Source organism: Pseudophryne corroboree, chromosome 3 (genome assembly GCF_028390025.1).
Source record: "Pseudophryne corroboree isolate aPseCor3 chromosome 3, aPseCor3.hap2, whole genome shotgun sequence".
Classification (NCBI taxonomy): Eukaryota; Metazoa; Chordata; class Amphibia; order Anura; family Myobatrachidae; genus Pseudophryne; species Pseudophryne corroboree.
The window spans coordinates 114,096,616-114,119,873 of NC_086446.1; the positions used below are offsets into that span (position 1 = coordinate 114,096,616).

The following is a 23,258-nucleotide window of genomic DNA, read 5'->3' on the forward strand; positions in this document are numbered from 1 at the left end:
TAACTACTGGTTCATAAATGAATACGTTTGAAAATGGAATGCATCAACAGAACGGTGTTGGCAGTATAAAAATATCTACAGCACCTTGTATTCCCAGGTGGTCTCCCATCCAAGTACTAACCAGGCCCAACACTTCTTAGCTTCCAAGATCAGATGAGATTGGGCGTATCCAGTGTGGTATGGCTGTAGATGAGCTTTGTGGTTTCTGTTAGAACTTTTCTACTTCTAACTACTGGTTCATAAATGAATACGTTTGAAAATGGAATGCATCAACAGAACGGTGTTGGCAGTATAAAAATATCTACAGCACCTTGTATTCCCAGGTGGTCTCCCATCCAAGTACTAACCAGGCCCAACACTGCTTAGCTTCCAAGATCAGATGAGATTGGGCGTATCCAGTGTGGTGTGGCTGTAGATGAGCTTTGTGGTTTCTGTTAGAACTTTTCTACTTCTAACTACTGGTTCATAAATGAATACGTTTGAAAATGGAATGCATCAACAGAACGGTGTTGGCAGTATAAAAATATCTACAGCACCTTGTATTCCCAGGTGGTCTCCCATCCAAGTACTAACCAGGCCCAACACTTCTTAGCTTCCAAGATCAGATGAGATTGGGCGTATCCAGTGTGGTATGGCTGTAGATGAGCTTTGTGGTTTCTGTTAGAACTTTTCTACTTCTAACTACTGGTTCATAAATGAATACGTTTGAAAATGGAATGCATCAACAGAACGGTGTTGGCAGTTTAAAAATATCTACAGCACCTTGTATTCCCAGGAGGTCTCCCATCCAAGTAATTACCAGGCCCAACACTGCTTAGCTTCCAAGATCAGATGAGATTGGGCGTATCCAATGTGGTGTGGCTGTAGATGAGCTTTGTGGTTTCTGTTTGAACTTTTCTACTTCTAACTACTGGTTCATAAATGAATACGTTTTAAAATGGAATGCATCAACAGAACGGTGTTGGCAGTATAAAAATATCTACAGCACCTATGTATTCCCAGGTGGCCTCCCATCCAAGTACTAACCAGGCCCAACACTGCTTAGCTTCCAAGATCAGATGAGATTGGGTATATCCAGTGTGGTGTGGCTGTAGAAGAGCTTTATGGTTTCTGTTAGTATTTTTCTACTTCTAACTACTGGTTCATAAATGAATACGTTTGAAAATGGAATGCATCAACAGAACGGTGTTGGTAGTATAAAAATATCTACAGCACCTTGTATTCCAAGGTGGTCTCCCATCCAAGTACTAACCAGGCCCAACACTGCTTAGCTTCCAAGATCAGATGAGATTGGGCGTATCCAGTGTGGTGTTGCTGTAGATGAACTTTCAGGTTTCTGTTAGAACTTTTCTACTTCTAACTACTGGTTCATAAATGAATACGTTTTAAAATGGAATGCATCAACAGAACGGTGTTGGCAGTATAAAAATATCTACAGCACCTTGTTTTTCCAGGTGGTCTCCCATCCAAGTACTAACCAGGCCCAACACTGCTTAGCTTCCAAGATCAGATGAGATTGGGCGTATCCAGTGTGCTGTGGCTGTAGATGAGCTTTGTGGTTTCTGTTAGAACTTTTCTACTTCTAACTACTGGTTCATAAATGAATACGTTTGAAAATGGAATGCATCAACACAACGGTGTTGGCAGTATAAAAATATCTACAGCACCTTGTATTCCCAGGTGGTCTCCCATCCAAGTACTAACCAGGCCCAACACTTCTTAGCTTCCAAGATCAGATGAGATTGGGCTTATCCAGTGTGGTATGGCTGTAGATGAGCTTTGTGGTTTCTGTTAGAACTTTTCTACTTCTAACTACTGGTTCATAAATGAATACGTTTGAAAATGGAATGCATCAACAGAACGGTGTTGGCAGTTTAAAAATATCTACAGCACCTTGTATTCCCAGGTGGTCTCCCATCCAAATAATTACCAGGCCCAACACTGCTTAGCTTCCAAGATCAGATGAGATTGGGCGTATCCAAAGTGGTGTGGCTGTAGATGAGATTTGTGGTTTCTGTTAGAACTTTTCTACTTCTAACTACTGGTTCATAAATTAATACGCTTGAAAATGGAATGCATCAACAGAACGGTGTTTGCAGTATAAAAATATCTACAGCACCTTGTATTCCCAGGTGGTCTCCCATCCAAGTACTAACCAGGCCCAACACTGCTTAGCTTCCAAGATCAGATGAGATTGGGCGTATCCAGCGTGGTGTGGCTGTAGATGAGCTTTGTGGTTTCTGTTAGAACTTTTCTACTTTTAACTACTGATTCATAAATGAATACGTTTGAAAATGGAATGCATCAACAGAACGGTGTTGGCACTATAAAAATATCAACAGCACCTTGTATTCCCAGGTGGTCTCCCATCCAAGTCCTAACCAGGCTCAACACTGCTTAGCTTCCAAAATCAGATGAGATTGGGCGTATCCAGTGTGGTTTTGGATGTAGATGAGCTTTGTAGTTTCTGTTAGAACTTTTCTACTTCTAACTACTGGTTCATAAATTAATACGTTTGAAAATGGAATACATCAACAGAACGGTGTTGGCAGTATAAAAATATCTACAGCACCTTGTATTCCCAGGTAGTCTCCCATCCAAGTACTAACCAGGCCCAACACTTCTTAGCGTCCAAGATCAGATGAGATTGGGTATATCCTGTGTGGTATGGCTGTAGATGAGCTTTGTGGTTTCTGTTAGAACTTTTCTACTTCTAACTACTGGTTTATAAATGAATACGTTTGAAAATGGAATGCATCAACAGAACGGGTTTGGCAGTTTAAAAATATCTACAGCACCTTGTATTCCCAGGTGGTCTCCCATCCAAGTAATTACCAGGCCCAACACTGCTTAGCTTCCAAGATCAGATGAGATTGGGCGTATCCAATGTGGTGTGGCTGTAGATGAGCTTTGTGGTTTCTGTTAGAACTTTTGTACTTCTAACTACTGGTTCATAAATTAATACGTTTGAAAATGGAATGCATCAACAGAACGGTGTTGGCAGTATAAAAATATCTACAGCACCTTGTATTCCCAGGTGGTCTCCCATCCAAGTACTAACCAGACCCAACACTGCTTAGCTTCCAAGATCAGATGAGATGGGGCGTATCCAGTGTGGTGTGGCTGTAGATGAGCTTTGTGGTTTCTGTTAGAACTTTTCTACTTCTAACTACTGGTTCATAAATGAATACGTTTGAAAATGGAATGCATCAACAGAACGGTGTTGGCAGTATAAAAATATCTACAGCACCTTGTATTCCCAGGTGGTCTCCCATCCAAGTACTAACCAGGCCCAACACTTCTTAGCTTCCAAGATCAGATGAGATTGGGCGTATCCAGTGTGGTATGGCTGTAGATGAGCTTTATGGTTTCTGTTAGAACTTTTCTACTTCTAACTACTGGTTCATAAATGAATACGTTTGAAAATGGAATGCATCAACAGAACGGTGTTGGCAGTTTAAAAATATCTACAGCACCTTGTATTCCCAGGAGGTCTCCCATCCAAGTAATTACCAGGCCCAACACTGCTTAGCTTCCAAGATCAGATGAGATTGGGCGTATCCAATGTGGTGTGGCTGTAGATGAGCTTTGTGGTTTCTGTTAGAACTTTTCTACTTCTAACTACTGGTTCATAAATGAATACGTTTGAAAATGGAATGCATCAACAGAACGGTGTTGGCAGTATAAAAATATCTACAGCACCTTGTATTCCCAGGTGGTCTCCCATCCAAGTACTAACCAGGCCCAACACTGCTTAGCTTCCAAGATCAGATGAGATTGGGCGTATCCAGTGTGGTGTGGCTGTAGATGAGCTTTGTGGTTTCTGTTAGAACTTTTCTACTTCTAACTACTGGTTCATAAATGAATACGTTTGAAAATGGAATGCATCAACAGAACGGGTTTGGCAGTTTAAAAATATCTACAGCACCTTGTATTCCCAGGTGGTCTCCCATCCAAGTAATTACCAGGCCCAACACTGCTTAGCTTCCAAGATCAGATGAGATTGGGCGTATCAAATGTGGTGTGGCTGTAGATGAGCTTTGTGGTTTCTGTTAGAACTTTTCTACTTCTAACTACTGGTTCATAAATTAATACGTTTGAAAATGGAATGCATCAACAGAACGGTGTTGGCAGTATAAAAATATCTACAGCACCTTGTATTCCCAGGTGGTCTCCCATCCAAGTACTAACCAGGCCCAACACTGCTTAGCTTCCAAGATCAGATGAGATTGGGCGTATCCAGTGTGGTGTGGCTGTAGATGAGCATTGTGGTTTCTGTTAGAACTTTTCTACTTCTAACTACTGGTTCATAAATGAATAAGTCTGAAAATGGAATGCATCAACAGAACGGTGTTGGCAGTATAAAAATATCTACAGCACCTTTTATTCCCAGGTGGTCTCCCATCCAAGTACTAACCAGGCCCAACACTTCTTAGCTTCCAAGATCAGATGAGATTGGGCTTATCCAGTGTGGTATGGCTGTAGATGAGCTTTGTGGTTTCTGTTAGAACTTTTCTACTTCTAACTACTGGTTCATAAATGAATACGTTTGAAAATGGAATGCATCAACAGAACGGTGTTGGCAGTTTAAAAATATCTACAGCACCTTGTATTCCCAGGTGGTCTCCCATACAAGTAATTACCAGGCCCAACACTGCTTAGCTTCCAAGATCAGATGAGATTGGGCGCATCCAATGTGGTGTGGCTGTAGATGAGATTTGTGGTTTCTGTTAGAACTTTTCTACTTCTAACTACTGGTTCATAAATTAATACGCTTGAAAATGGAATGCATCAACAGAACGGTGTTTGCAGTATAAAAATATCTACAGCACCTTGTATTCCCAGGTGGTCTCCCATCCAAGTACTAACCAGGCCCAACACTGCTTAGCTTCCAAGATCAGATGAGATTGGGCGTATCCAGTGTGGTGTGGCTGTAGATGAGCTTTGTGGTTTCTGTTAGAACTTTTCTACTTTTAACTACTGATTCATAAATGAATACGTTTGAAAATGGAATGCATCAACAGAACGGTGTTGGCAGTATAAAAATATCTACAGCACCTTGTATTCCCAGGTGGTCTCCCATCCAAGTCCTAACCAGGCTCATCACTGCTTAGCTTCCAAAATCAGATGAGATTGGGCGTATCCAGTGTGGTTTTGGATGTAGATGAGCTTTGTAGTTTCTGTTAGAACTTTTCTACTTCTAACTACTGGTTCATAAATTAATACGTTTGAAAATGGAATGCATCAACAGAACAGTGTTGGCAGTATAAAAATATCTACAGCACCTTGTATTCCCAGGTGGTCTCCCATCCAAGTACTAACCAGGCCCAACACTGCTTAGCTTCCAAGATTAGATGAGATTGGGCGTATCCAGTGTGGTGTTGCTGTAGATGAACTTTCTGGTTTCTGTTAGAACTTTTCTACTTCTAACTACTGGTTCATAAATGAATACGTTTTAAAATGGAATGCATCAACAGAACGGTGTTGGCAGTATAAAAATATCTACAGCACCTATGTATTCCCAGGTGGCCTCCCATCCAAGTACTAACCAGGCCCAACACTGCTTAGCTTCCAAGATCAGATGAGATTGGGCGTATCCAGTGTGGTGTGGCTGTAGATGAACTTTGTGGTTTCTGTTAGAACTTTTCTACTTCTAACTACTGGTTCATAAATGAATACGTTTGAAAATGGAATGCATCAACAGAACGGTGTTGGCAGTATAAAAATATCTACAGCACCTTGTATTCCCAGGTGGTCTCCCATCCAAGTACTAACCAGGCCAAACACTGCTTAGCTTCCAAGATCAGATGAGATTGGGCGTATCCAGTGTTGTGTTGCTGTAGATGAACTTTCTGGTTTCTGTTAGAACTTTTTTACTTCTAACTACTGGTTCATAAATGAATACGTTTTAAAATGGAATGCATCAACAGAACGGTGTTGGCAGTATAAAATTATCTACAGCACCTTGTATTCCCAGGTGGTCTCCCATCCAAGTACTAACCAGACCCAACACTGCTTAGCTTCCAAGATCAGATGAGATTGGGCATATCCAGTGTGGTGTTGCTGTAGAAGAGCTTTATGGTTTCTGTTAGAACTTTTCTACTTCTAACTACTGGTTCATAAATGAATACGTTTGAAAATGGAATGCATCAACAGAACGGTGTTGGCAGTATAAAAATATCTACAGCACCTTGTATTCCCAGGTGGTCTCCCATCCAAGTACTAACCAGGCCCAACACTTCTTAGCTTCCAAGATCAGATGAGATTGGGCGTATCCAGTGTGGTATGGCTGTAGATGAGCTTTATGGTTTCTGTTAGAACTTTTCTACTTCTAACTACTGGTTCATAAATGAATACGTTTGAAAATGGAATGCATCAACAGAACGGTGTTGGCAGTATAAAAATATCTACAGCACCTTGTATTCCCAGGTGGTCTCCCATCCAAGTACTAACCAGACCCAACACTGCTTAGCTTCCAAGATCAGATGAGATGGGGCGTATCCAGTGTGGTGTGGCTGTAGATGAGCTTTGTGGTTTCTGTTAGAACTTTTCTACTTCTAACTACTGGTTCATAAATGAATACGTTTGAAAATGGAATGCATCAACAGAACGGTGTTGGCAGTATAAAAATATCTACAGCACCTTGTATTCCCAGGTGGTCTCCCATCCAAGTACTAACCAGGCCCAACACTTCTTAGCTTCCAAGATCAGATGAGATTGGGCGTATCCAGTGTGGTATGGCTGTAGATGAGCTTTATGGTTTCTGTTAGAACTTTTCTACTTCTAACTACTGGTTCATAAATGAATACGTTTGAAAATGGAATGCATCAACAGAACGGTGTTGGCAGTTTAAAAATATCTACAGCACCTTGTATTCCCAGGAGGTCTCCCATCCAAGTAATTACCAGGCCCAACACTGCTTAGCTTCCAAGATCAGATGAGATTGGGCGTATCCAATGTGGTGTGGCTGTAGATGAGCTTTGTGGTTTCTGTTAGAACTTTTCTACTTCTAACTACTGGTTCATAAATGAATACGTTTGAAAATGGAATGCATCAACAGAACGGTGTTGGCAGTATAAAAATATCTACAGCACCTTGTATTCCCAGGTGGTCTCCCATCCAAGTACTAACCAGGCCCAACACTGCTTACCTTCCAAGATCAGATGAGATTGGGCGTATCCAGTGTGGTGTGGCTGTAGATGAGCTTTGTGGTTTCTGTTAGAACTTTTCTACTTCTAACTACTGGTTCATAAATGAATACGTTTGAAAATGGAATGCATCAACAGAACGGGTTTGGCAGTTTAAAAATATCTACAGCACCTTGTATTCCCAGGTGGTCTCCCATCCAAGTAATTACCAGGCCCAACACTGCTTAGCTTCCAAGATCAGATGAGATTGGGCGTATCAAATGTGGTGTGGCTGTAGATGAGCTTTGTGGTTTCTGTTAGAACTTTTCTACTTCTAACTACTGGTTCATAAATTAATACGTTTGAAAATGGAATGCATCAACAGAACGGTGTTGGCAGTATAAAAATATCTACAGCACCTTGTATTCCCAGGTGGTCTCCCATCCAAGTACTAACCAGGCCCAACACTGCTTAGCTTCCAAGATCAGATGAGATTGGGCGTATCCAGTGTGGTGTGGCTGTAGATGAGCATTGTGGTTTCTGTTAGAACTTTTCTACTTCTAACTACTGGTTCATAAATGAATACGTCTGAAAATGGAATGCATCAACAGAACGGTGTTGGCAGTATAAAAATATCTACAGCACCTTGTATTCCCAGGTGGTCTCCCATCCAAGTACTAACCAGGCCCAACACTTCTTAGCTTCCAAGATCAGATGAGATTGGGCTTATCCAGTGTGGTATGGCTGTAGATGAGCTTTGTGGTTTCTGTTAGAACTTTTCTACTTCTAACTACTGGTTCATAAATGAATACGTTTGAAAATGGAATGCATCAACAGAACGGTGTTGGCAGTTTAAAAATATCTACAGCACCTTGTATTCCCAGGTGGTCTCCCATCCAAGTAATTACCAGGCCCAACACTGCTTAGCTTCCAAGATCAGATGAGATTGGGCGTATCCAATGTGGTGTGGCTGTAGATGAGATTTGTGGTTTCTGTTAGAACTTTTCTACTTCTAACTACTGGTTCATAAATTAATACGCTTGAAAATGGAATGCATCAACAGAACGGTGTTTGCAGTATAAAAATATCTACAGCACCTTGTATTCCCAGGTGGTCTCCCATCCAAGTACTAACCAGGCCCAACACTGCTTAGCTTCCAAGATCAGATGAGATTGGGCGTATCCAGTGTGGTGTGGCTGTAGATGAGCTTTGTGGTTTCTGTTAGAACTTTTCTACTTTTAACTACTGATTCATAAATGAATACGTTTGAAAATGGAATGCATCAACAGAACGGTGTTGGCAGTATAAAAATATCTACAGCACCTTGTATTCCCAGGTGGTCTCCCATCCAAGTCCTAACCAGGCTCATCACTGCTTAGCTTCCAAAATCAGATGAGATTGGGCGTATCCAGTGTGGTTTTGGATGTAGATGAGCTTTGTAGTTTCTGTTAGAACTTTTCTACTTCTAACTACTGGTTCATAAATTAATACGTTTGAAAATGGAATGCATCAACAGAACAGTGTTGGCAGTATAAAAATATCTACAGCACCTTGTATTCCCAGGTGGTCTCCCATCCAAGTACTAACCAGGCCCAACACTGCTTAGCTTCCAAGATTAGATGAGATTGGGCGTATCCAGTGTGGTGTTGCTGTAGATGAACTTTCTGGTTTCTGTTAGAACTTTTCTACTTCTAACTACTGGTTCATAAATGAATACGTTTTAAAATGGAATGCATCAACAGAACGGTGTTGGCAGTATAAAAATATCTACAGCACCTATGTATTCCCAGGTGGCCTCCCATCCAAGTACTAACCAGGCCCAACACTGCTTAGCTTCCAAGATCAGATGAGATTGGGCGTATCCAGTGTGGTGTGGCTGTAGATGAGCTTTGTGGTTTCTGTTAGAACTTTTCTACTTCTAACTACTGGTTCATAAATGAATACGTTTGAAAATGGAATGCATCAACAGAACGGTGTTGGCAGTATAAAAATATCTACAGCACCTTGTATTCCCAGGTGGTCTCCCATCCAAGTACTAACCAGGCCAAACACTGCTTAGCTTCCAAGATCAGATGAGATTGGGCGTATCCAGTGTTGTGTTGCTGTAGATGAACTTTCTGGTTTCTGTTAGAACTTTTTTACTTCTAACTACTGGTTCATAAATGAATACGTTTTAAAATGGAATGCATCAACAGAACGGTGTTGGCAGTATAAAATTATCTACAGCACCTTGTATTCCCAGGTGGTCTCCCATCCAAGTACTAACCAGACCCAACACTGCTTAGCTTCCAAGATCAGATGAGATTGGGCATATCCAGTGTGGTGTTGCTGTAGAAGAGCTTTATGGTTTCTGTTAGAACTTTTCTACTTCTAACTACTGGTTCATAAATGAATACGTTTGAAAATGGAATGCATCAACAGAACGGTGTTGGCAGTATAAAAATATCTACAGCACCTTGTATTCCCAGGTGGTCTCCCATCCAAGTACTAACCAGGCCCAACACTTCTTAGCTTCCAAGATCAGATGAGATTGGGCGTATCCAGTGTGGTATGGCTGTAGATGAGCTTTATGGTTTCTGTTAGAACTTTTCTACTTCTAACTACTGGTTCATAAATGAATACGTTTGAAAATGGAATGCATCAACAGAACGGTGTTGGCAGTTTAAAAATATCTACAGCACCTTGTATTCCCAGGAGGTCTCCCATCCAAGTAATTACCAGGCCCAACACTGCTTAGCTTCCAAGATCAGATGAGATTGGGCGTATCCAATGTGGTGTGGCTGTAGATGAGCTTTGTGGTTTCTGTTAGAACTTTTCTACTTCTAACTACTGGTTCATAAATGAATACGTTTGAAAATGGAATGCATCAACAGAACGGTGTTGGCAGTATAAAAATATCTACAGCACCTTGTATTCCCAGGTGGTCTCCCATCCAAGTACTAACCAGGCCCAACACTGCTTAGCTTCCAAGATCAGATGAGATTGGGCGTATCCAGTGTGGTGTGGCTGTAGATGAGCTTTGTGGTTTCTGTTAGAACTTTTCTACTTCTAACTACTGGTTCATAAATGAATACGTTTGAAAATGGAATGCATCAACAGAACGGGTTTGGCAGTTTAAAAATATCTACAGCACCTTGTATTCCCAGGTGGTCTCCCATCCAAGTAATTACCAGGCCCAACACTGCTTAGCTTCCAAGATCAGATGAGATTGGGCGTATCAAATGTGGTGTGGCTGTAGATGAGCTTTGTGGTTTCTGTTAGAACTTTTCTACTTCTAACTACTGGTTCATAAATTAATACGTTTGAAAATGGAATGCATCAACAGAACGGTGTTGGCAGTATAAAAATATCTACAGCACCTTGTATTCCCAGGTGGTCTCCCATCCAAGTACTAACCGGGCCCAACACTGCTTAGCTTCCAAGATCAGATGAGATTGGGCGTATCCAGTGTGGTGTGGCTGTAGATGAGCATTGTGGTTTCTGTTAGAACTTTTCTACTTCTAACTACTGGTTCATAAATGAATACGTCTAAAAAATGGAATGCATCAACAGAACGGTGTTGGCAGTATAAAAATATCTACAGCACCTTGTATTCCCAGGTGGTCTCCCATCCAAGTACTAACCAGGCCCAACACTTCTTAGCTTCCAAGATCAGATGAGATTGGGCTTATCCAGTGTGGTATGGCTGTAGATGAGCTTTGTGGTTTCTGTTAGAACTTTTCTACTTCTAACTACTGGTTCATAAATGAATACGTTTGAAGATGGAATGCATCAACAGAACGGTGTTGGCAGTTTAAAAATATCTACAGCACCTTGTATTCCCAGGTGGTCTCCCATCCAAGTAATTACCAGGCCCAACACTGCTTAGCTTCCAAGATCAGATGAGATTGGGCGTATCCAATGTGGTGTGGCTGTAGATGAGATTTGTGGTTTCTGTTAGAACTTTTCTACTTCTAACTACTGGTTCATAAATTAATACGCTTGAAAATGGAATGATCAACAGAACGGTGTTTGCAGTATAAAAATATCTACAGCACCTTGTATTCCCAGGTGGTCTCCCATCCAAGTACTAACCAGGCCCAACACTGCTTAGCTTCCAAGATCAGATGAGATTGGGCGTATCCAGTGTGGTGTGGCTGTAGATGAGCTTTGTGGTTTCTGTTAGAACTTTTCTACTTTTAACTACTGATTCATAAATGAATACGTTTGAAAATGGAATGCATCAACAGAACGGTGTTGGCAGTATAAAAATATCTACAGCACCTTGTATTCCCAGGTGGTCTCCCATCCAAGTCCTAACCAGGCTCATCACTGCTTAGCTTCCAAAATCAGATGAGATTGGGCGTATCCAGTGTGGTTTTGGATGTAGATGAGCTTTGTAGTTTCTGTTAGAACTTTTCTACTTCTAACTACTGGTTCATAAATTAATACGTTTGAAAATGGAATGCATCAACAGAACAGTGTTGGCAGTATAAAAATATCTACAGCACCTTGTATTCCCAGGTGGTCTCCCATCCAAGTACTAACCAGGGCCAACACTGCTTAGCTTCCAAGATTAGATGAGATTGGGCGTATCCAGTGTGGTGTTGCTGTAGATGAACTTTCTGGTTTCTGTTAGAACTTTTCTACTTCTAACTACTGGTTCATAAATGAATACGTTTTAAAATGGAATGCATCAACAGAACGGTGTTGGCAGTATAAAAATATCTACAGCACCTATGTATTCCCAGGTGGCCTCCCATCCAAGTACTAACCAGGCCCAACACTGCTTAGCTTCCAAGATCAGATGAGATTGGGTATATCCAGTGTGGTGTGGCTGTAGAAGAGCTTTATGGTTTCTGTTAGTATTTTTCTACTTCTAACTACTGGTTCATAAATGAATACGTTTGAAAATGGAATGCATCAACAGAACGGTGTTGGTAGTATAAAAATATCTACAGCACCTTGTATTCCCAGGTGGTCTCCCATCCAAGTACTAAAAAGGCCCAACACTGCTTAGCTTCCAAGATCAGATGAGATTGGGCGAATCCAGTGTGGTGTTGCTGTAGATGAACTTTCTGGTTTCTGTTAGAACTTTTCTACTTCTAACTACTGGTTCATAAATGAATAGGTTTGAAAATGGAATGCATCAACAGAACAGTGTTGGCAGTATAAAAATATCTACAGCACCTTGTATTCCCAGGTGGTCTCCCATCCAAGTACTAACCAGGCCCAACACTGCTTAGCTTCCAAGATCAGATGAGATTGGGCGTATCCAGTGTGGTGTGGCTGTAGATGAGCTTTGTGGTTTCTGTTAGAACTTTTCTACTTCTAACTACTGGTTCATAAATGAATACGTTTGAAAATGGAATGCATCAACAGAACGGTGTTGGCAGTATAAAAATATCTACAGCACCTTGTATTCCCAGGTGGTCTCCCATCCAAGTACTAACCAGGCCAAACACTGCTTAGCTTCCAAGATCAGATGAGATTGGGCGTATCCAGTGTTGTGTTGCTGTAGATGAACTTTCTGGTTTCTGTTAGAACTTTTTTACTTCTAACTACTGGTTCATAAATGAATACATTTTAAAATGGAATGCATCAACAGAACGGTGTTGGCAGTATAAAATTATCTACAGCACCTTGTATTCCCAGGTGGTCTCCCATCCAAGTACTAACCAGACCAAACACTGCTTAGCTTCCAAGATCAGATGAGATTGGGCATATCCAGTGTGGTGTGGCTGTAGAAGAGCTTTATGGTTTCTGTTAGTACTTTTCTACTTCTAACTACTGGTTCATAAATGAATACGTTTTAAAATGGAATGCATCAACAGAACGGTGTTGGCAGTATAAAATTATCTACAGCACCTTGTATTCCCAGGTGGTCTCCCATCCAAGTACTAACCAAGCCTAACACTGCTTAGCTTCCAAGATCAGATGAGATTGGGCGTAGCCAGTGTGGTATGGCTGTAGATGAGCTTTATGGTTTCTGTTAGAACTTTTCTACTTCTAACTACTGGTTCATAAATGAATACGTTTGAAAATGGAATGCATCAACAGAACGGTGTTGGCAGTTTAAAAATATCTACAGCACCTTGTATTCCCAGGAGGTCTCCCATCCAAGTAATTACCAGGCCCAACACTGCTTAGCTTCCAAGATCAGATGAGATTGGGCGTATCCAATGTGGTGTGGCTGTAGATGAGCTTTGTGGTTTCTGTTAGAACTTTTCTACTTCTAACTACTGGTTCATAAATGAATACGTTTGAAAATGGAATGCATCAACAGAACGGTGTTGGCAGTATAAAAATATCTACAGCACCTTGTATTCCCAGGTGGTCTCCCATCCAAGTACTAACCAGGCCCAACACTGCTTAGCTTCCAAGATCAGATGAGATTGGGCGTATCCAGTGTGGTGTGGCTGTAGATGAGCTTTGTGGTTTCTGTTAGAACTTTTCTACTTCTAACTACTGGTTCATAAATGAATACGTTTGAAAATGGAATGCATCAACAGAACGGTGTTGGCAGTATAAAAATATCTACAGCACCTTGTATTCCCAGGAGGTCTCCCATCCAAGTAATTACCAGGCCCAACACTGCTTAGCTTCCAAGATCAGATGAGATTGGGCGTATCCAATGTGGTGTGGCTGTAGATGAGCTTTGTGGTTTCTGTTAGAACTTTTCTACTTCTAACTACTGGTTCATAAATGAATACGTTTGAAAATGGAATGCATCAACAGAACGGTGTTGGCAGTATAAAAATATCTACAGCACCTTGTATTCCCAGGTGGTCTCCCATCCAAGTACTAACCAGGCCCAACACTGCTTAGCTTCCAAGATCAGATGAGATTGGGCGTATCCAGTGTGGTGTGGCTGTAGATGAGCTTTGTGGTTTCTGTTAGAACTTTTCTACTTCTAACTACTGGTTCATAAATGAATACGTTTGAAAATGGAATGCATCAACAGAACGGGTTTGGCAGTTTAAAAATATCTACAGCACCTTGTATTCCCAGGTGGTCTCCCATCCAAGTAATTACCAGGCCCAACACTGCTTAGCTTCCAAGATCAGATGAGATTGGGCGTATCAAATGTGGTGTGGCTGTAGATGAGCTTTGTGGTTTCTGTTAGAACTTTTCTACTTCTAACTACTGGTTCATAAATTAATACGTTTGAAAATGGAATGCATCAACAGAACGGTGTTGGCAGTATAAAAATATCTACAGCACCTTGTATTCCCAGGTGGTCTCCCATCCAAGTACTAACCGGGCCCAACACTGCTTAGCTTCCAAGATCAGATGAGATTGGGCGTATCCAGTGTGGTGTGGCTGTAGATGAGCATTGTGGTTTCTGTTAGAACTTTTCTACTTCTAACTACTGGTTCATAAATGAATACGTCTAAAAAATGGAATGCATCAACAGAACGGTGTTGGCAGTATAAAAATATCTACAGCACCTTGTATTCCCAGGTGGTCTCCCATCCAAGTACTAACCAGGCCCAACACTTCTTAGCTTCCAAGATCAGATGAGATTGGGCTTATCCAGTGTGGTATGGCTGTAGATGAGCTTTGTGGTTTCTGTTAGAACTTTTCTACTTCTAACTACTGGTTCATAAATGAATACGTTTGAAGATGGAATGCATCAACAGAACGGTGTTGGCAGTTTAAAAATATCTACAGCACCTTGTATTCCCAGGTGGTCTCCCATCCAAGTAATTACCAGGCCCAACACTGCTTAGCTTCCAAGATCAGATGAGATTGGGCGTATCCAAAGTGGTGTGGCTGTAGATGAGATTTGTGGTTTCTGTTAGAACTTTTCTACTTCTAACTACTGGTTCATAAATTAATACGCTTGAAAATGGAATGATCAACAGAACGGTGTTTGCAGTATAAAAATATCTACAGCACCTTGTATTCCCAGGTGGTCTCCCATCCAAGTACTAACCAGGCCCAACACTGCTTAGCTTCCAAGATCAGATGAGATTGGGCGTATCCAGTGTGGTGTGGCTGTAGATGAGCTTTGTGGTTTCTGTTAGAACTTTTCTACTTTTAACTACTGATTCATAAATGAATACGTTTGAAAATGGAATGCATCAACAGAACGGTGTTGGCAGTATAAAAATATCTACAGCACCTTGTATTCCCAGGTGGTCTCCCATCCAAGTCCTAACCAGGCTCATCACTGCTTAGCTTCCAAAATCAGATGAGATTGGGCGTATCCAGTGTGGTTTTGGATGTAGATGAGCTTTGTAGTTTCTGTTAGAACTTTTCTACTTCTAACTACTGGTTCATAAATTAATACGTTTGAAAATGGAATGCATCAACAGAACAGTGTTGGCAGTATAAAAATATCTACAGCACCTTGTATTCCCAGGTGGTCTCCCATCCAAGTACTAACCAGGGCCAACACTGCTTAGCTTCCAAGATTAGATGAGATTGGGCGTATCCAGTGTGGTGTTGCTGTAGATGAACTTTCTGGTTTCTGTTAGAACTTTTCTACTTCTAACTACTGGTTCATAAATGAATACGTTTTAAAATGGAATGCATCAACAGAACGGTGTTGGCAGTATAAAAATATCTACAGCACCTATGTATTCCCAGGTGGCCTCCCATCCAAGTACTAACCAGGCCCAACACTGCTTAGCTTCCAAGATCAGATGAGATTGGGTATATCCAGTGTGGTGTGGCTGTAGAAGAGCTTTATGGTTTCTGTTAGTATTTTTCTACTTCTAACTACTGGTTCATAAATGAATACGTTTGAAAATGGAATGCATCAACAGAACGGTGTTGGTAGTATAAAAATATCTACAGCACCTTGTATTCCCAGGTGGTCTCCCATCCAAGTACTAAAAAGGCCCAACACTGCTTAGCTTCCAAGATCAGATGAGATTGGGCGAATCCAGTGTGGTGTTGCTGTAGATGAACTTTCTGGTTTCTGTTAGAACTTTTCTACTTCTAACTACTGGTTCATAAATGAATAGGTTTGAAAATGGAATGCATCAACAGAACAGTGTTGGCAGTATAAAAATATCTACAGCACCTTGTATTCCCAGGTGGTCTCCCATCCAAGTACTAACCAGGCCCAACACTGCTTAGCTTCCAAGATCAGATGAGATTGGGCGTATCCAGTGTGGTGTGGCTGTAGATGAGCTTTGTGGTTTCTGTTAGAACTTTTCTACTTCTAACTACTGGTTCATAAATGAATACGTTTGAAAATGGAATGCATCAACAGAACGGTGTTGGCAGTATAAAAATATCTACAGCACCTTGTATTCCCAGGTGGTCTCCCATCCAAGTACTAACCAGGCCAAACACTGCTTAGCTTCCAAGATCAGATGAGATTGGGCGTATCCAGTGTTGTGTTGCTGTAGATGAACTTTCTGGTTTCTGTTAGAACTTTTTTACTTCTAACTACTGGTTCATAAATGAATACATTTTAAAATGGAATGCATCAACAGAACGGTGTTGGCAGTATAAAATTATCTACAGCACCTTGTATTCCCAGGTGGTCTCCCATCCAAGTACTAACCAGACCAAACACTGCTTAGCTTCCAAGATCAGATGAGATTGGGCATATCCAGTGTGGTGTGGCTGTAGAAGAGCTTTATGGTTTCTGTTAGTACTTTTCTACTTCTAACTACTGGTTCATAAATGAATACGTTTTAAAATGGAATGCATCAACAGAACGGTGTTGGCAGTATAAAATTATCTACAGCACCTTGTATTCCCAGGTGGTCTCCCATCCAAGTACTAACCAAGCCTAACACTGCTTAGCTTCCAAGATCAGATGAGATTGGGCGTATCCAGTGTGGTGTGGCTGTAGATGAGCTTTATGGTTTCTGTTAGAACTTTTCTACTTCTAACTACTGGTTCATAAATGAATAAGTTTGAAAATGGAATGCATCAACAGAACGGTGTTGGCAGTATAAAAATATCTACAGCACCTTGTATTCCCAGGTGGTCTCCCATCCAAGTACTAACCAGGCCCAACACTGCTTAGCTTCCAAGATCAGATGAGATTGGGCGTATCCAGTGTGGTGTGGCTGTAGATGAGCTTTGTGGTTTCTGTTAGAACTTTTCTACTTCTAACTACTGGTTCATAAATGAATACGTTTGAAAATGGAATGCATCAACATAACGGTGTTGGCAGTATAAAAATATCTACAGCACCTTGTATTCCCAGGTGGTCTCCCATCCAAGTACTAACCAGGCCCAACACTGCTTAGCTTCCAAGATCAGATGAGATTGGGCGTATCCAGTGTGGTGTGGCTGTAGATGAACTTTGTGGTTTCTGTTAGAACTTTTCTACTTCTAACTACTGGTTCATAAATGAATACGTTTTAAAATGGAATGCATCAACAGAACGGTGTTGGCAGTATAAAATTATATACAGCACCTTGTATTCCCAGGTGGTCTCCCATCCAAGTACTAACCAGGCCCAACACTGCTTAGCTTCCAAGATTAGATGAGATTGGGCGTATCCAGTGTGGTGTGGCTGTAGATGAGCTTTATGGTTTCTGTTAGAACTTTTCTACTTCTAACTACTGGTTCATAAATGAATAAGTTTGAAAATGGAATGCATCAACAGAACGGTGTTGGCAGTATAAAAATATCTACAGCACCTCGTATTCCCAGGTGGTCTCCCATCCAAGTACTAACCAGGCCCAACACTGCTTAGCTTCCAAGATCAGATGAGATTGGGCGTATCCAGTGTGGTGTTGCTGTAGATTAACTTTCTGGTTTCTGTTAGAACTTTTCTACTTCTAACTACTGGTTCATAAATGAATACGTTTGAAAATGGAATGCATCAACAGAACAGTGTTGGCAGTATAAAAATATCTACAGCACCTTGTATTCCCAGGTGGTCTCCCATCCAAGTACTAACCAGGCCCAACACTGCTTAGCTTCCAAGATCAGATGAGATTGGGCGTATCCAGTGTGGTGTGGCTGTAGATGAGCTTTGTGGTTTCTGTTAGAACTTTTCTACTTCTAACTACTGGTTCATAAATGAATACGTTTGAAAATGGAATGCATCAACAGAACGGTGTTGGCAGTATAAAAATATCTACAGCACCTTGTATTCCCAGGTGGTCTCCCATCCAAGTACTAACCAGCCCAAACACTGCTTAGCTTCCAAGATCAGATGAGATTGGGCGTATCCAGTGTTGTGTTGCTGTAGATGAACTTTCTGGTTTCTGTTAGAACTTTTTTACTTCTAACTACTGGTTCATAAATGAATACGTTTTAAAATGGAATGCATCAACAGAACGGTGTTGGCAGTATAAAATTATCTACAGCACCTTGTATTCCCAGGTGGTCTCCCATCCAAGTACTAACCAGACCCAACACTGCTTAGCTTCCAAGATCAGATGAGATTGGGCATATCCAGTGTGGTGTTGCTGTAGAAGAGCTTTATGGTTTCTGTTAGAACTTTTCTACTTCTAACTACTGGTTCATAAATGAATACGTTTGAAAATGGAATGCATCAACAGAACGGTGTTGGCAGTATAAAAATATCTACAGCACCTTGTATTCCCAGGTGGTCTCCCATCCAAGTACTAACCAGGCCCAACACTTCTTAGCTTCCAAGATCAGATGAGATTGGGCGTATCCAGTGTGGTATGGCTGTAGATGAGCTTTATGGTTTCTGTTAGAACTTTTCTACTTCTAACTACTGGTTCATAAATGAATACGTTTGAAAATGGAATGCATCAACAGAACGGTGTTGGCAGTTTAAAAATATCTACAGCACCTTGTATTCCCAGGAGGTCTCCCATCCGAATAATTACCAGGCCCAACACTGCTTAGCTTCCAAGATCAGATGAGATTGGGCGTATCCAATGTGGTGTGGCTGTAGATGAGCTTTGTGGTTTCTGTTAGAACTTTTCTACTTCTAACTACTGGTTCATAAATGAATACGTTTGAAAATGGAATGCATCAACAGAACGGTGTTGGCAGTATAAAAATATCTACAGCACCTTGTATTCCCAGGTGGTCTCCCATCCAAGTACTAACCAGGCCCAACACTGCTTAGCTTCCAAGATCAGATGAGATTGGGCGTATCCAGTGTGGTGTGGCTGTAGATGAGCTTTGTGGTTTCTGTTAGAACTTTTCTACTTCTAACTACTGGTTCATAAATGAATACGTTTGAAAATGGAATGCATCAACAGAACGGGTTTGGCAGTTTAAAAATATCTACAGCACCTTGTATTCCCAGGTGGTCTCCCATCCAAGTAATTACCAGGCCCAACACTGCTTAGCTTCCAAGATCAGATGAGATTGGGCGTATCAAATGTGGTGTGGCTGTAGATGAGCTTTGTGGTTTCTGTTAGAACTTTTCTACTTCTAACTACTGGTTCATAAATTAATACGTTTGAAAATGGAATGCATCAACAGAACGGTGTTGGCAGTATAAAAATATCTACAGCACCTTGTATTCCCAGGTGGTCTCCCATCCAAGTACTAACCGGGCCCAACACTGCTTAGTTTCCAAGATCAGATGAGATTGGGCGTATCCAGTGTGGTGTGGCTGTAGATGAGCATTGTGGTTTCTGTTAGAACTTTTCTACTTCTAACTACTGGTTCATAAATGAATACGTCTAAAAAATGGAATGCATCAACAGAACGGTGTTGGCAGTATAAAAATATCTACAGCACCTTGTATTCCCAGGTGGTCTCCCATCCAAGTACTAACCAGGCCCAACACTTCTTAGCTTCCAAGATCAGATGAGATTGGGCTTATCCAGTGTGGTATGGCTGTAGATGAACTTTGTGGTTTCTGTTAGAACTTTTCTACTTCTAACTACTGGTTCATAAATGAATACGTTTGAAAATGGAATGCATCAACAGAACGGTGTTGGCAGTTTAAAAATATCTACAGCACCTTGTATTCCCAGGTGGTCTCCCATCCAAGTAATTACCAGGCCCAACACTGCTTAGCTTCCAAGATCAGATGAGATTGGGCGTATCCAATGTGGTGTGGTTGTAGATGAGATTTGTGGTTTCTGTTAGAACTTTTCTACTTCTAACTACTGGTTCATAAATTAATACGCTTGAAAATGGAATGCATCAACAGAACGGTGTTTGCAGTATAAAAATATCTACAGCACCTTGTATTCCCAGGTGGTCTCCCATCCAAGTACTAACCAGGCCCAACACTGCTTAGCTTCCAAGATCAGATGAGATTGGGCGTATCCAGTGTGGTGTGGCTGTAGATGAGCTTTGTGGTTTCTGTTAGAACTTTTCTACTTCTAACTACTGGTTCATAAATGAATAAGTTTGAAAATGGAATGCATCAACAGAACGGTGTTGGCAGTATAAAAATATCTACAGCACCTTGTATTCCCAGGTGGTCTCCCATCCAAGTACTAACCAGGCCCAACACTGCTTAGCTTCCAAGATCAGATGAGATTGGGCGTATCCAGTGTGGTGTTGCTGTAGATTAACTTTCTGGTTTCTGTTAGAACTTTTCTACTTCTAACTACTGGTTCATAAATGAATACGTTTGAAAATGGAATGCATCAACAGAACAGTGTTGGCAGTATAAAAATATCTACAGCACCTTGTATTCCCAGGTGGTCTCCCATCCAAGTACTAACCAGGCCCAACACTGCTTAGCTTCCAAGATCAGATGAGATTGGGCGTATCCAGTGTGGTGTGGCTGTAGATGAGCTTTGTGGTTTCTGTTAGAACTTTTCTACTTCTAACTACTGGTTCATAAATGAATACGTTTGAAAATGGAATGCATCAACAGAACGGTGTTGGCAGTATAAAAATATCTACAGCACCTTGTATTCCCAGGTGGTCTCCCATCCAAGTACTAACCAGCCCAAACACTGCTTAGCTTCCAAGATCAGATGAGATTGGGCGTATCCAGTGTTGTGTTGCTGTAGATGAACTTTCTGGTTTCTGTTAGAACTTTTTTACTTCTAACTACTGGTTCATAAATGAATACGTTTTAAAATGGAATGCATCAACAGAACGGTGTTGGCAGTATAAAATTATCTACAGCACCTTGTATTCCCAGGTGGTCTCCCATCCAAGTACTAACCAGACCCAACACTGCTTAGCTTCCAAGATCAGATGAGATTGGGCATATCCAGTGTGGTGTTGCTGTAGAAGAGCTTTATGGTTTCTGTTAGAACTTTTCTACTTCTAACTACTGGTTCATAAATGAATACGTTTGAAAATGGAATGCATCAACAGAACGGTGTTGGCAGTATAAAAATATCTACAGCACCTTGTATTCCCAGGTGGTCTCCCATCCAAGTACTAACCAGGCCCAACACTTCTTAGCTTCCAAGATCAGATGAGATTGGGCGTATCCAGTGTGGTATGGCTGTAGATGAGCTTTATGGTTTCTGTTAGAACTTTTCTACTTCTAACTACTGGTTCATAAATGAATACGTTTGAAAATGGAATGCATCAACAGAACGGTGTTGGCAGTTTAAAAATATCTACAGCACCTTGTATTCCCAGGAGGTCTCCCATCCGAATAATTACCAGGCCCAACACTGCTTAGCTTCCAAGATCAGATGAGATTGGGCGTATCCAATGTGGTGTGGCTGTAGATGAGCTTTGTGGTTTCTGTTAGAACTTTTCTACTTCTAACTACTGGTTCATAAATGAATACGTTTGAAAATGGAATGCATCAACAGAACGGTGTTGGCAGTATAAAAATATCTACAGCACCTTGTATTCCCAGGTGGTCTCCCATCCAAGTACTAACCAGGCCCAACACTGCTTAGCTTCCAAGATCAGATGAGATTGGGCGTATCCAGTGTGGTGTGGCTGTAGATGAGCTTTGTGGTTTCTGTTAGAACTTTTCTACTTCTAACTACTGGTTCATAAATGAATACGTTTGAAAATGGAATGCATCAACAGAACGGGTTTGGCAGTTTAAAAATATCTACAGCACCTTGTATTCCCAGGTGGTCTCCCATCCAAGTAATTACCAGGCCCAACACTGCTTAGCTTCCAAGATCAGATGAGATTGGGCGTATCAAATGTGGTGTGGCTGTAGATGAGCTTTGTGGTTTCTGTTAGAACTTTTCTACTTCTAACTACTGGTTCATAAATTAATACGTTTGAAAATGGAATGCATCAACAGAACGGTGTTGGCAGTATAAAAATATCTACAGCACCTTGTATTCCCAGGTGGTCTCCCATCCAAGTACTAACCGGGCCCAACACTGCTTAGCTTCCAAGATCAGATGAGATTGGGCGTATCCAGTGTGGTGTGGCTGTAGATGAGCATTGTGGTTTCTGTTAGAACTTTTCTACTTCTAACTACTGGTTCATAAATGAATACGTCTAAAAAATGGAATGCATCAACAGAACGGTGTTGGCAGTATAAAAATATCTACAGCACCTTGTATTCCCAGGTGGTCTCCCATCCAAGTACTAACCAGGCCCAACACTTCTTAGCTTCCAAGATCAGATGAGATTGGGCTTATCCAGTGTGGTATGGCTGTAGATGAACTTTGTGGTTTCTGTTAGAACTTTTCTACTTCTAACTACTGGTTCATAAATGAATACGTTTGAAAATGGAATGCATCAACAGAACGGTGTTGGCAGTTTAAAAATATCTACAGCACCTTGTATTCCCAGGTGGTCTCCCATCCAAGTAATTACCAGGCCCAACACTGCTTAGCTTCCAAGATCAGATGAGATTGGGCGTATCCAATGTGGTGTGGCTGTAGATGAGATTTGTGGTTTCTGTTAGAACTTTTCTACTTCTAACTACTGGTTCATAAATTAATACGCTTGAAAATGGAATGCATCAACAGAACGGTGTTTGCAGTATAAAAATATCTACAGCACCTTGTATTCCCAGGTGGTCTCCCATCCAAGTACTAACCAGGCCCAACACTGCTTAGCTTCCAAGATCAGATGAGATTGGGCGTATCCAGTGTGGTGTGGCTGTAGATGAGCTTTGTGGTTTCTGTTAGAACTTTTCTACTTTTAACTACTGATTCATAAATGAATACGTTTGAAAATGGAATGCATCAACAGAACGGTGTTGGCAGTATAAAAATATCTACAGCACCTTGTATTCCCAGGTGGTCTCCCATCCAAGTCCTAACCAGGCTCATCACTGCTTAGCTTCCAAAATCAGATGAGATTGGGCGTATCCAGTGTGGTTTTGGATGTAGATGA

At 41.2% G+C, this 23,258-nt stretch overlaps 73 non-coding genes and 30 pseudogenes across 73 annotated transcripts; all 103 read right to left on the reverse strand.

Annotated features, from left to right (window-relative positions):
• Positions 1–72: 72 nt before the first annotated feature.
• LOC135058507 (5S ribosomal RNA) lies at positions 73–191 on the reverse strand. The gene has a single exon (XR_010244934.1). It is a non-coding gene; the product is annotated as a 5S ribosomal RNA (ribosomal RNA).
• Positions 192–298: 107 nt separating this feature from the next.
• LOC135070847 (5S ribosomal RNA) lies at positions 299–417 on the reverse strand. Its single transcript, XR_010256997.1, has one exon. It is a non-coding gene; the product is annotated as a 5S ribosomal RNA (ribosomal RNA).
• Positions 418–524: 107 nt separating this feature from the next.
• Positions 525–643, reverse strand: LOC135058508 (5S ribosomal RNA). Its single transcript, XR_010244935.1, has one exon. It is a non-coding gene; the product is annotated as a 5S ribosomal RNA (ribosomal RNA).
• Positions 644–750: 107 nt separating this feature from the next.
• Positions 751–869, reverse strand: LOC135070606 (5S ribosomal RNA). The gene has a single exon (XR_010256764.1). It is a non-coding gene; the product is annotated as a 5S ribosomal RNA (ribosomal RNA).
• A 107-nt stretch (positions 870–976) lies between these two features.
• On the reverse strand, positions 977–1,096 carry LOC134886444 (5S ribosomal RNA). Its single transcript, XR_010170526.1, has one exon. It is a non-coding gene; the product is annotated as a 5S ribosomal RNA (ribosomal RNA).
• A 107-nt stretch (positions 1,097–1,203) lies between these two features.
• LOC135066639 (5S ribosomal RNA) lies at positions 1,204–1,322 on the reverse strand. Its single transcript, XR_010252882.1, has one exon. It is a non-coding gene; the product is annotated as a 5S ribosomal RNA (ribosomal RNA).
• Positions 1,323–1,429: 107 nt separating this feature from the next.
• Positions 1,430–1,548, reverse strand: LOC134887571 (5S ribosomal RNA; annotated as a pseudogene).
• A 107-nt stretch (positions 1,549–1,655) lies between these two features.
• LOC135068351 (5S ribosomal RNA) lies at positions 1,656–1,774 on the reverse strand. The gene has a single exon (XR_010254555.1). It is a non-coding gene; the product is annotated as a 5S ribosomal RNA (ribosomal RNA).
• Positions 1,775–1,881: 107 nt separating this feature from the next.
• Positions 1,882–2,000, reverse strand: LOC134891411 (5S ribosomal RNA; annotated as a pseudogene).
• A 107-nt stretch (positions 2,001–2,107) lies between these two features.
• LOC134901918 (5S ribosomal RNA) lies at positions 2,108–2,226 on the reverse strand. The gene has a single exon (XR_010175393.1). It is a non-coding gene; the product is annotated as a 5S ribosomal RNA (ribosomal RNA).
• Positions 2,227–2,333: 107 nt separating this feature from the next.
• On the reverse strand, positions 2,334–2,453 carry LOC134897898 (5S ribosomal RNA; annotated as a pseudogene).
• Positions 2,454–2,560: 107 nt separating this feature from the next.
• On the reverse strand, positions 2,561–2,679 carry LOC134890443 (5S ribosomal RNA; annotated as a pseudogene).
• A 107-nt stretch (positions 2,680–2,786) lies between these two features.
• LOC134884273 (5S ribosomal RNA) lies at positions 2,787–2,905 on the reverse strand. The gene has a single exon (XR_010168425.1). It is a non-coding gene; the product is annotated as a 5S ribosomal RNA (ribosomal RNA).
• Positions 2,906–3,012: 107 nt separating this feature from the next.
• On the reverse strand, positions 3,013–3,131 carry LOC134885640 (5S ribosomal RNA). The gene has a single exon (XR_010169750.1). It is a non-coding gene; the product is annotated as a 5S ribosomal RNA (ribosomal RNA).
• Positions 3,132–3,238: 107 nt separating this feature from the next.
• Positions 3,239–3,357, reverse strand: LOC135058509 (5S ribosomal RNA). Its single transcript, XR_010244936.1, has one exon. It is a non-coding gene; the product is annotated as a 5S ribosomal RNA (ribosomal RNA).
• Positions 3,358–3,464: 107 nt separating this feature from the next.
• LOC135070608 (5S ribosomal RNA) lies at positions 3,465–3,583 on the reverse strand. The gene has a single exon (XR_010256765.1). It is a non-coding gene; the product is annotated as a 5S ribosomal RNA (ribosomal RNA).
• A 107-nt stretch (positions 3,584–3,690) lies between these two features.
• LOC135070858 (5S ribosomal RNA) lies at positions 3,691–3,809 on the reverse strand. Its single transcript, XR_010257009.1, has one exon. It is a non-coding gene; the product is annotated as a 5S ribosomal RNA (ribosomal RNA).
• Positions 3,810–3,916: 107 nt separating this feature from the next.
• On the reverse strand, positions 3,917–4,035 carry LOC134887800 (5S ribosomal RNA; annotated as a pseudogene).
• Positions 4,036–4,142: 107 nt separating this feature from the next.
• Positions 4,143–4,261, reverse strand: LOC135070870 (5S ribosomal RNA). The gene has a single exon (XR_010257021.1). It is a non-coding gene; the product is annotated as a 5S ribosomal RNA (ribosomal RNA).
• A 107-nt stretch (positions 4,262–4,368) lies between these two features.
• LOC134886483 (5S ribosomal RNA) lies at positions 4,369–4,487 on the reverse strand. Its single transcript, XR_010170564.1, has one exon. It is a non-coding gene; the product is annotated as a 5S ribosomal RNA (ribosomal RNA).
• Positions 4,488–4,594: 107 nt separating this feature from the next.
• Positions 4,595–4,713, reverse strand: LOC134887661 (5S ribosomal RNA; annotated as a pseudogene).
• A 107-nt stretch (positions 4,714–4,820) lies between these two features.
• On the reverse strand, positions 4,821–4,939 carry LOC135070881 (5S ribosomal RNA). Its single transcript, XR_010257032.1, has one exon. It is a non-coding gene; the product is annotated as a 5S ribosomal RNA (ribosomal RNA).
• Positions 4,940–5,046: 107 nt separating this feature from the next.
• On the reverse strand, positions 5,047–5,166 carry LOC134897623 (5S ribosomal RNA; annotated as a pseudogene).
• A 107-nt stretch (positions 5,167–5,273) lies between these two features.
• LOC135070768 (5S ribosomal RNA) lies at positions 5,274–5,392 on the reverse strand. Its single transcript, XR_010256921.1, has one exon. It is a non-coding gene; the product is annotated as a 5S ribosomal RNA (ribosomal RNA).
• Positions 5,393–5,499: 107 nt separating this feature from the next.
• On the reverse strand, positions 5,500–5,619 carry LOC135068743 (5S ribosomal RNA). Its single transcript, XR_010254935.1, has one exon. It is a non-coding gene; the product is annotated as a 5S ribosomal RNA (ribosomal RNA).
• A 107-nt stretch (positions 5,620–5,726) lies between these two features.
• On the reverse strand, positions 5,727–5,845 carry LOC135064686 (5S ribosomal RNA). Its single transcript, XR_010250988.1, has one exon. It is a non-coding gene; the product is annotated as a 5S ribosomal RNA (ribosomal RNA).
• A 107-nt stretch (positions 5,846–5,952) lies between these two features.
• LOC134888054 (5S ribosomal RNA) lies at positions 5,953–6,071 on the reverse strand (annotated as a pseudogene).
• Positions 6,072–6,178: 107 nt separating this feature from the next.
• LOC135058510 (5S ribosomal RNA) lies at positions 6,179–6,297 on the reverse strand. Its single transcript, XR_010244937.1, has one exon. It is a non-coding gene; the product is annotated as a 5S ribosomal RNA (ribosomal RNA).
• A 107-nt stretch (positions 6,298–6,404) lies between these two features.
• Positions 6,405–6,523, reverse strand: LOC134885641 (5S ribosomal RNA). Its single transcript, XR_010169751.1, has one exon. It is a non-coding gene; the product is annotated as a 5S ribosomal RNA (ribosomal RNA).
• A 107-nt stretch (positions 6,524–6,630) lies between these two features.
• Positions 6,631–6,749, reverse strand: LOC135058511 (5S ribosomal RNA). The gene has a single exon (XR_010244938.1). It is a non-coding gene; the product is annotated as a 5S ribosomal RNA (ribosomal RNA).
• A 107-nt stretch (positions 6,750–6,856) lies between these two features.
• On the reverse strand, positions 6,857–6,975 carry LOC135070609 (5S ribosomal RNA). The gene has a single exon (XR_010256766.1). It is a non-coding gene; the product is annotated as a 5S ribosomal RNA (ribosomal RNA).
• A 107-nt stretch (positions 6,976–7,082) lies between these two features.
• On the reverse strand, positions 7,083–7,201 carry LOC135059193 (5S ribosomal RNA). Its single transcript, XR_010245605.1, has one exon. It is a non-coding gene; the product is annotated as a 5S ribosomal RNA (ribosomal RNA).
• A 107-nt stretch (positions 7,202–7,308) lies between these two features.
• On the reverse strand, positions 7,309–7,427 carry LOC134887801 (5S ribosomal RNA; annotated as a pseudogene).
• Positions 7,428–7,534: 107 nt separating this feature from the next.
• Positions 7,535–7,653, reverse strand: LOC135070893 (5S ribosomal RNA). The gene has a single exon (XR_010257043.1). It is a non-coding gene; the product is annotated as a 5S ribosomal RNA (ribosomal RNA).
• A 107-nt stretch (positions 7,654–7,760) lies between these two features.
• LOC135068352 (5S ribosomal RNA) lies at positions 7,761–7,879 on the reverse strand. Its single transcript, XR_010254556.1, has one exon. It is a non-coding gene; the product is annotated as a 5S ribosomal RNA (ribosomal RNA).
• Positions 7,880–7,986: 107 nt separating this feature from the next.
• Positions 7,987–8,105, reverse strand: LOC134884274 (5S ribosomal RNA). Its single transcript, XR_010168426.1, has one exon. It is a non-coding gene; the product is annotated as a 5S ribosomal RNA (ribosomal RNA).
• A 107-nt stretch (positions 8,106–8,212) lies between these two features.
• LOC135070906 (5S ribosomal RNA) lies at positions 8,213–8,331 on the reverse strand. Its single transcript, XR_010257054.1, has one exon. It is a non-coding gene; the product is annotated as a 5S ribosomal RNA (ribosomal RNA).
• Positions 8,332–8,438: 107 nt separating this feature from the next.
• On the reverse strand, positions 8,439–8,558 carry LOC134897625 (5S ribosomal RNA; annotated as a pseudogene).
• Positions 8,559–8,665: 107 nt separating this feature from the next.
• LOC135070769 (5S ribosomal RNA) lies at positions 8,666–8,784 on the reverse strand. Its single transcript, XR_010256922.1, has one exon. It is a non-coding gene; the product is annotated as a 5S ribosomal RNA (ribosomal RNA).
• Positions 8,785–8,891: 107 nt separating this feature from the next.
• On the reverse strand, positions 8,892–9,011 carry LOC135068744 (5S ribosomal RNA). The gene has a single exon (XR_010254936.1). It is a non-coding gene; the product is annotated as a 5S ribosomal RNA (ribosomal RNA).
• Positions 9,012–9,118: 107 nt separating this feature from the next.
• On the reverse strand, positions 9,119–9,237 carry LOC135064687 (5S ribosomal RNA). Its single transcript, XR_010250989.1, has one exon. It is a non-coding gene; the product is annotated as a 5S ribosomal RNA (ribosomal RNA).
• A 107-nt stretch (positions 9,238–9,344) lies between these two features.
• Positions 9,345–9,463, reverse strand: LOC134888055 (5S ribosomal RNA; annotated as a pseudogene).
• Positions 9,464–9,570: 107 nt separating this feature from the next.
• On the reverse strand, positions 9,571–9,689 carry LOC135058513 (5S ribosomal RNA). The gene has a single exon (XR_010244940.1). It is a non-coding gene; the product is annotated as a 5S ribosomal RNA (ribosomal RNA).
• A 107-nt stretch (positions 9,690–9,796) lies between these two features.
• On the reverse strand, positions 9,797–9,915 carry LOC135070610 (5S ribosomal RNA). Its single transcript, XR_010256767.1, has one exon. It is a non-coding gene; the product is annotated as a 5S ribosomal RNA (ribosomal RNA).
• Positions 9,916–10,022: 107 nt separating this feature from the next.
• Positions 10,023–10,141, reverse strand: LOC135070917 (5S ribosomal RNA). The gene has a single exon (XR_010257065.1). It is a non-coding gene; the product is annotated as a 5S ribosomal RNA (ribosomal RNA).
• Positions 10,142–10,248: 107 nt separating this feature from the next.
• Positions 10,249–10,367, reverse strand: LOC134887802 (5S ribosomal RNA; annotated as a pseudogene).
• A 107-nt stretch (positions 10,368–10,474) lies between these two features.
• LOC134901086 (5S ribosomal RNA) lies at positions 10,475–10,593 on the reverse strand. Its single transcript, XR_010174581.1, has one exon. It is a non-coding gene; the product is annotated as a 5S ribosomal RNA (ribosomal RNA).
• A 108-nt stretch (positions 10,594–10,701) lies between these two features.
• Positions 10,702–10,820, reverse strand: LOC135068353 (5S ribosomal RNA). The gene has a single exon (XR_010254557.1). It is a non-coding gene; the product is annotated as a 5S ribosomal RNA (ribosomal RNA).
• Positions 10,821–10,927: 107 nt separating this feature from the next.
• Positions 10,928–11,046, reverse strand: LOC134884275 (5S ribosomal RNA). The gene has a single exon (XR_010168427.1). It is a non-coding gene; the product is annotated as a 5S ribosomal RNA (ribosomal RNA).
• A 106-nt stretch (positions 11,047–11,152) lies between these two features.
• Positions 11,153–11,271, reverse strand: LOC135070929 (5S ribosomal RNA). The gene has a single exon (XR_010257076.1). It is a non-coding gene; the product is annotated as a 5S ribosomal RNA (ribosomal RNA).
• Positions 11,272–11,378: 107 nt separating this feature from the next.
• LOC134897626 (5S ribosomal RNA) lies at positions 11,379–11,498 on the reverse strand (annotated as a pseudogene).
• Positions 11,499–11,605: 107 nt separating this feature from the next.
• LOC134890021 (5S ribosomal RNA) lies at positions 11,606–11,724 on the reverse strand (annotated as a pseudogene).
• A 107-nt stretch (positions 11,725–11,831) lies between these two features.
• LOC134886445 (5S ribosomal RNA) lies at positions 11,832–11,951 on the reverse strand. The gene has a single exon (XR_010170527.1). It is a non-coding gene; the product is annotated as a 5S ribosomal RNA (ribosomal RNA).
• Positions 11,952–12,058: 107 nt separating this feature from the next.
• LOC135062533 (5S ribosomal RNA) lies at positions 12,059–12,177 on the reverse strand. Its single transcript, XR_010248879.1, has one exon. It is a non-coding gene; the product is annotated as a 5S ribosomal RNA (ribosomal RNA).
• A 107-nt stretch (positions 12,178–12,284) lies between these two features.
• LOC135070941 (5S ribosomal RNA) lies at positions 12,285–12,403 on the reverse strand. Its single transcript, XR_010257088.1, has one exon. It is a non-coding gene; the product is annotated as a 5S ribosomal RNA (ribosomal RNA).
• Positions 12,404–12,510: 107 nt separating this feature from the next.
• Positions 12,511–12,629, reverse strand: LOC135064688 (5S ribosomal RNA). Its single transcript, XR_010250990.1, has one exon. It is a non-coding gene; the product is annotated as a 5S ribosomal RNA (ribosomal RNA).
• A 107-nt stretch (positions 12,630–12,736) lies between these two features.
• Positions 12,737–12,855, reverse strand: LOC134891597 (5S ribosomal RNA; annotated as a pseudogene).
• Positions 12,856–12,962: 107 nt separating this feature from the next.
• On the reverse strand, positions 12,963–13,081 carry LOC135067207 (5S ribosomal RNA). The gene has a single exon (XR_010253429.1). It is a non-coding gene; the product is annotated as a 5S ribosomal RNA (ribosomal RNA).
• A 107-nt stretch (positions 13,082–13,188) lies between these two features.
• Positions 13,189–13,307, reverse strand: LOC135070611 (5S ribosomal RNA). The gene has a single exon (XR_010256768.1). It is a non-coding gene; the product is annotated as a 5S ribosomal RNA (ribosomal RNA).
• A 107-nt stretch (positions 13,308–13,414) lies between these two features.
• LOC135070953 (5S ribosomal RNA) lies at positions 13,415–13,533 on the reverse strand. The gene has a single exon (XR_010257099.1). It is a non-coding gene; the product is annotated as a 5S ribosomal RNA (ribosomal RNA).
• Positions 13,534–13,640: 107 nt separating this feature from the next.
• LOC135070612 (5S ribosomal RNA) lies at positions 13,641–13,759 on the reverse strand. Its single transcript, XR_010256769.1, has one exon. It is a non-coding gene; the product is annotated as a 5S ribosomal RNA (ribosomal RNA).
• Positions 13,760–13,866: 107 nt separating this feature from the next.
• On the reverse strand, positions 13,867–13,985 carry LOC135070964 (5S ribosomal RNA). The gene has a single exon (XR_010257111.1). It is a non-coding gene; the product is annotated as a 5S ribosomal RNA (ribosomal RNA).
• A 107-nt stretch (positions 13,986–14,092) lies between these two features.
• LOC134887803 (5S ribosomal RNA) lies at positions 14,093–14,211 on the reverse strand (annotated as a pseudogene).
• Positions 14,212–14,318: 107 nt separating this feature from the next.
• On the reverse strand, positions 14,319–14,437 carry LOC134901087 (5S ribosomal RNA). The gene has a single exon (XR_010174582.1). It is a non-coding gene; the product is annotated as a 5S ribosomal RNA (ribosomal RNA).
• A 108-nt stretch (positions 14,438–14,545) lies between these two features.
• LOC135068354 (5S ribosomal RNA) lies at positions 14,546–14,664 on the reverse strand. The gene has a single exon (XR_010254558.1). It is a non-coding gene; the product is annotated as a 5S ribosomal RNA (ribosomal RNA).
• Positions 14,665–14,771: 107 nt separating this feature from the next.
• On the reverse strand, positions 14,772–14,890 carry LOC134887607 (5S ribosomal RNA; annotated as a pseudogene).
• Positions 14,891–14,996: 106 nt separating this feature from the next.
• Positions 14,997–15,115, reverse strand: LOC135070975 (5S ribosomal RNA). Its single transcript, XR_010257122.1, has one exon. It is a non-coding gene; the product is annotated as a 5S ribosomal RNA (ribosomal RNA).
• A 107-nt stretch (positions 15,116–15,222) lies between these two features.
• LOC134897627 (5S ribosomal RNA) lies at positions 15,223–15,342 on the reverse strand (annotated as a pseudogene).
• A 107-nt stretch (positions 15,343–15,449) lies between these two features.
• Positions 15,450–15,568, reverse strand: LOC134890022 (5S ribosomal RNA; annotated as a pseudogene).
• Positions 15,569–15,675: 107 nt separating this feature from the next.
• LOC134886446 (5S ribosomal RNA) lies at positions 15,676–15,795 on the reverse strand. The gene has a single exon (XR_010170528.1). It is a non-coding gene; the product is annotated as a 5S ribosomal RNA (ribosomal RNA).
• A 107-nt stretch (positions 15,796–15,902) lies between these two features.
• Positions 15,903–16,021, reverse strand: LOC135062534 (5S ribosomal RNA). Its single transcript, XR_010248881.1, has one exon. It is a non-coding gene; the product is annotated as a 5S ribosomal RNA (ribosomal RNA).
• A 107-nt stretch (positions 16,022–16,128) lies between these two features.
• LOC135070986 (5S ribosomal RNA) lies at positions 16,129–16,247 on the reverse strand. The gene has a single exon (XR_010257133.1). It is a non-coding gene; the product is annotated as a 5S ribosomal RNA (ribosomal RNA).
• A 107-nt stretch (positions 16,248–16,354) lies between these two features.
• Positions 16,355–16,473, reverse strand: LOC135064690 (5S ribosomal RNA). Its single transcript, XR_010250992.1, has one exon. It is a non-coding gene; the product is annotated as a 5S ribosomal RNA (ribosomal RNA).
• A 107-nt stretch (positions 16,474–16,580) lies between these two features.
• LOC134891600 (5S ribosomal RNA) lies at positions 16,581–16,699 on the reverse strand (annotated as a pseudogene).
• Positions 16,700–16,806: 107 nt separating this feature from the next.
• Positions 16,807–16,925, reverse strand: LOC135068559 (5S ribosomal RNA). Its single transcript, XR_010254755.1, has one exon. It is a non-coding gene; the product is annotated as a 5S ribosomal RNA (ribosomal RNA).
• Positions 16,926–17,032: 107 nt separating this feature from the next.
• Positions 17,033–17,151, reverse strand: LOC135070998 (5S ribosomal RNA). Its single transcript, XR_010257144.1, has one exon. It is a non-coding gene; the product is annotated as a 5S ribosomal RNA (ribosomal RNA).
• A 107-nt stretch (positions 17,152–17,258) lies between these two features.
• Positions 17,259–17,377, reverse strand: LOC135071011 (5S ribosomal RNA). Its single transcript, XR_010257155.1, has one exon. It is a non-coding gene; the product is annotated as a 5S ribosomal RNA (ribosomal RNA).
• A 107-nt stretch (positions 17,378–17,484) lies between these two features.
• On the reverse strand, positions 17,485–17,603 carry LOC134885550 (5S ribosomal RNA). Its single transcript, XR_010169663.1, has one exon. It is a non-coding gene; the product is annotated as a 5S ribosomal RNA (ribosomal RNA).
• A 107-nt stretch (positions 17,604–17,710) lies between these two features.
• LOC134901656 (5S ribosomal RNA) lies at positions 17,711–17,829 on the reverse strand. The gene has a single exon (XR_010175143.1). It is a non-coding gene; the product is annotated as a 5S ribosomal RNA (ribosomal RNA).
• A 107-nt stretch (positions 17,830–17,936) lies between these two features.
• On the reverse strand, positions 17,937–18,055 carry LOC135071022 (5S ribosomal RNA). The gene has a single exon (XR_010257166.1). It is a non-coding gene; the product is annotated as a 5S ribosomal RNA (ribosomal RNA).
• A 107-nt stretch (positions 18,056–18,162) lies between these two features.
• LOC134889345 (5S ribosomal RNA) lies at positions 18,163–18,281 on the reverse strand (annotated as a pseudogene).
• A 107-nt stretch (positions 18,282–18,388) lies between these two features.
• On the reverse strand, positions 18,389–18,507 carry LOC134888056 (5S ribosomal RNA; annotated as a pseudogene).
• Positions 18,508–18,614: 107 nt separating this feature from the next.
• On the reverse strand, positions 18,615–18,733 carry LOC135058514 (5S ribosomal RNA). The gene has a single exon (XR_010244941.1). It is a non-coding gene; the product is annotated as a 5S ribosomal RNA (ribosomal RNA).
• A 107-nt stretch (positions 18,734–18,840) lies between these two features.
• Positions 18,841–18,959, reverse strand: LOC134890140 (5S ribosomal RNA; annotated as a pseudogene).
• A 107-nt stretch (positions 18,960–19,066) lies between these two features.
• Positions 19,067–19,185, reverse strand: LOC135071034 (5S ribosomal RNA). Its single transcript, XR_010257177.1, has one exon. It is a non-coding gene; the product is annotated as a 5S ribosomal RNA (ribosomal RNA).
• Positions 19,186–19,292: 107 nt separating this feature from the next.
• On the reverse strand, positions 19,293–19,411 carry LOC134887804 (5S ribosomal RNA; annotated as a pseudogene).
• A 107-nt stretch (positions 19,412–19,518) lies between these two features.
• Positions 19,519–19,637, reverse strand: LOC135066492 (5S ribosomal RNA). The gene has a single exon (XR_010252739.1). It is a non-coding gene; the product is annotated as a 5S ribosomal RNA (ribosomal RNA).
• Positions 19,638–19,745: 108 nt separating this feature from the next.
• LOC135068356 (5S ribosomal RNA) lies at positions 19,746–19,864 on the reverse strand. The gene has a single exon (XR_010254560.1). It is a non-coding gene; the product is annotated as a 5S ribosomal RNA (ribosomal RNA).
• Positions 19,865–19,971: 107 nt separating this feature from the next.
• Positions 19,972–20,090, reverse strand: LOC134889707 (5S ribosomal RNA; annotated as a pseudogene).
• Positions 20,091–20,197: 107 nt separating this feature from the next.
• LOC135071046 (5S ribosomal RNA) lies at positions 20,198–20,316 on the reverse strand. Its single transcript, XR_010257188.1, has one exon. It is a non-coding gene; the product is annotated as a 5S ribosomal RNA (ribosomal RNA).
• Positions 20,317–20,423: 107 nt separating this feature from the next.
• LOC135059781 (5S ribosomal RNA) lies at positions 20,424–20,542 on the reverse strand. Its single transcript, XR_010246180.1, has one exon. It is a non-coding gene; the product is annotated as a 5S ribosomal RNA (ribosomal RNA).
• A 107-nt stretch (positions 20,543–20,649) lies between these two features.
• LOC135071058 (5S ribosomal RNA) lies at positions 20,650–20,768 on the reverse strand. Its single transcript, XR_010257200.1, has one exon. It is a non-coding gene; the product is annotated as a 5S ribosomal RNA (ribosomal RNA).
• Positions 20,769–20,875: 107 nt separating this feature from the next.
• On the reverse strand, positions 20,876–20,994 carry LOC134889346 (5S ribosomal RNA; annotated as a pseudogene).
• Positions 20,995–21,101: 107 nt separating this feature from the next.
• LOC134888058 (5S ribosomal RNA) lies at positions 21,102–21,220 on the reverse strand (annotated as a pseudogene).
• A 107-nt stretch (positions 21,221–21,327) lies between these two features.
• LOC135058515 (5S ribosomal RNA) lies at positions 21,328–21,446 on the reverse strand. Its single transcript, XR_010244942.1, has one exon. It is a non-coding gene; the product is annotated as a 5S ribosomal RNA (ribosomal RNA).
• Positions 21,447–21,553: 107 nt separating this feature from the next.
• Positions 21,554–21,672, reverse strand: LOC134890141 (5S ribosomal RNA; annotated as a pseudogene).
• A 107-nt stretch (positions 21,673–21,779) lies between these two features.
• LOC134884243 (5S ribosomal RNA) lies at positions 21,780–21,898 on the reverse strand. The gene has a single exon (XR_010168396.1). It is a non-coding gene; the product is annotated as a 5S ribosomal RNA (ribosomal RNA).
• Positions 21,899–22,005: 107 nt separating this feature from the next.
• On the reverse strand, positions 22,006–22,124 carry LOC134887806 (5S ribosomal RNA; annotated as a pseudogene).
• Positions 22,125–22,231: 107 nt separating this feature from the next.
• On the reverse strand, positions 22,232–22,350 carry LOC134901088 (5S ribosomal RNA). Its single transcript, XR_010174583.1, has one exon. It is a non-coding gene; the product is annotated as a 5S ribosomal RNA (ribosomal RNA).
• A 108-nt stretch (positions 22,351–22,458) lies between these two features.
• Positions 22,459–22,577, reverse strand: LOC135068357 (5S ribosomal RNA). Its single transcript, XR_010254561.1, has one exon. It is a non-coding gene; the product is annotated as a 5S ribosomal RNA (ribosomal RNA).
• A 107-nt stretch (positions 22,578–22,684) lies between these two features.
• On the reverse strand, positions 22,685–22,803 carry LOC134884276 (5S ribosomal RNA). The gene has a single exon (XR_010168428.1). It is a non-coding gene; the product is annotated as a 5S ribosomal RNA (ribosomal RNA).
• Positions 22,804–22,910: 107 nt separating this feature from the next.
• On the reverse strand, positions 22,911–23,029 carry LOC134884255 (5S ribosomal RNA). Its single transcript, XR_010168407.1, has one exon. It is a non-coding gene; the product is annotated as a 5S ribosomal RNA (ribosomal RNA).
• A 107-nt stretch (positions 23,030–23,136) lies between these two features.
• On the reverse strand, positions 23,137–23,256 carry LOC134897628 (5S ribosomal RNA; annotated as a pseudogene).
• Between the last annotated feature and the right edge of the window lie 2 nt (positions 23,257–23,258).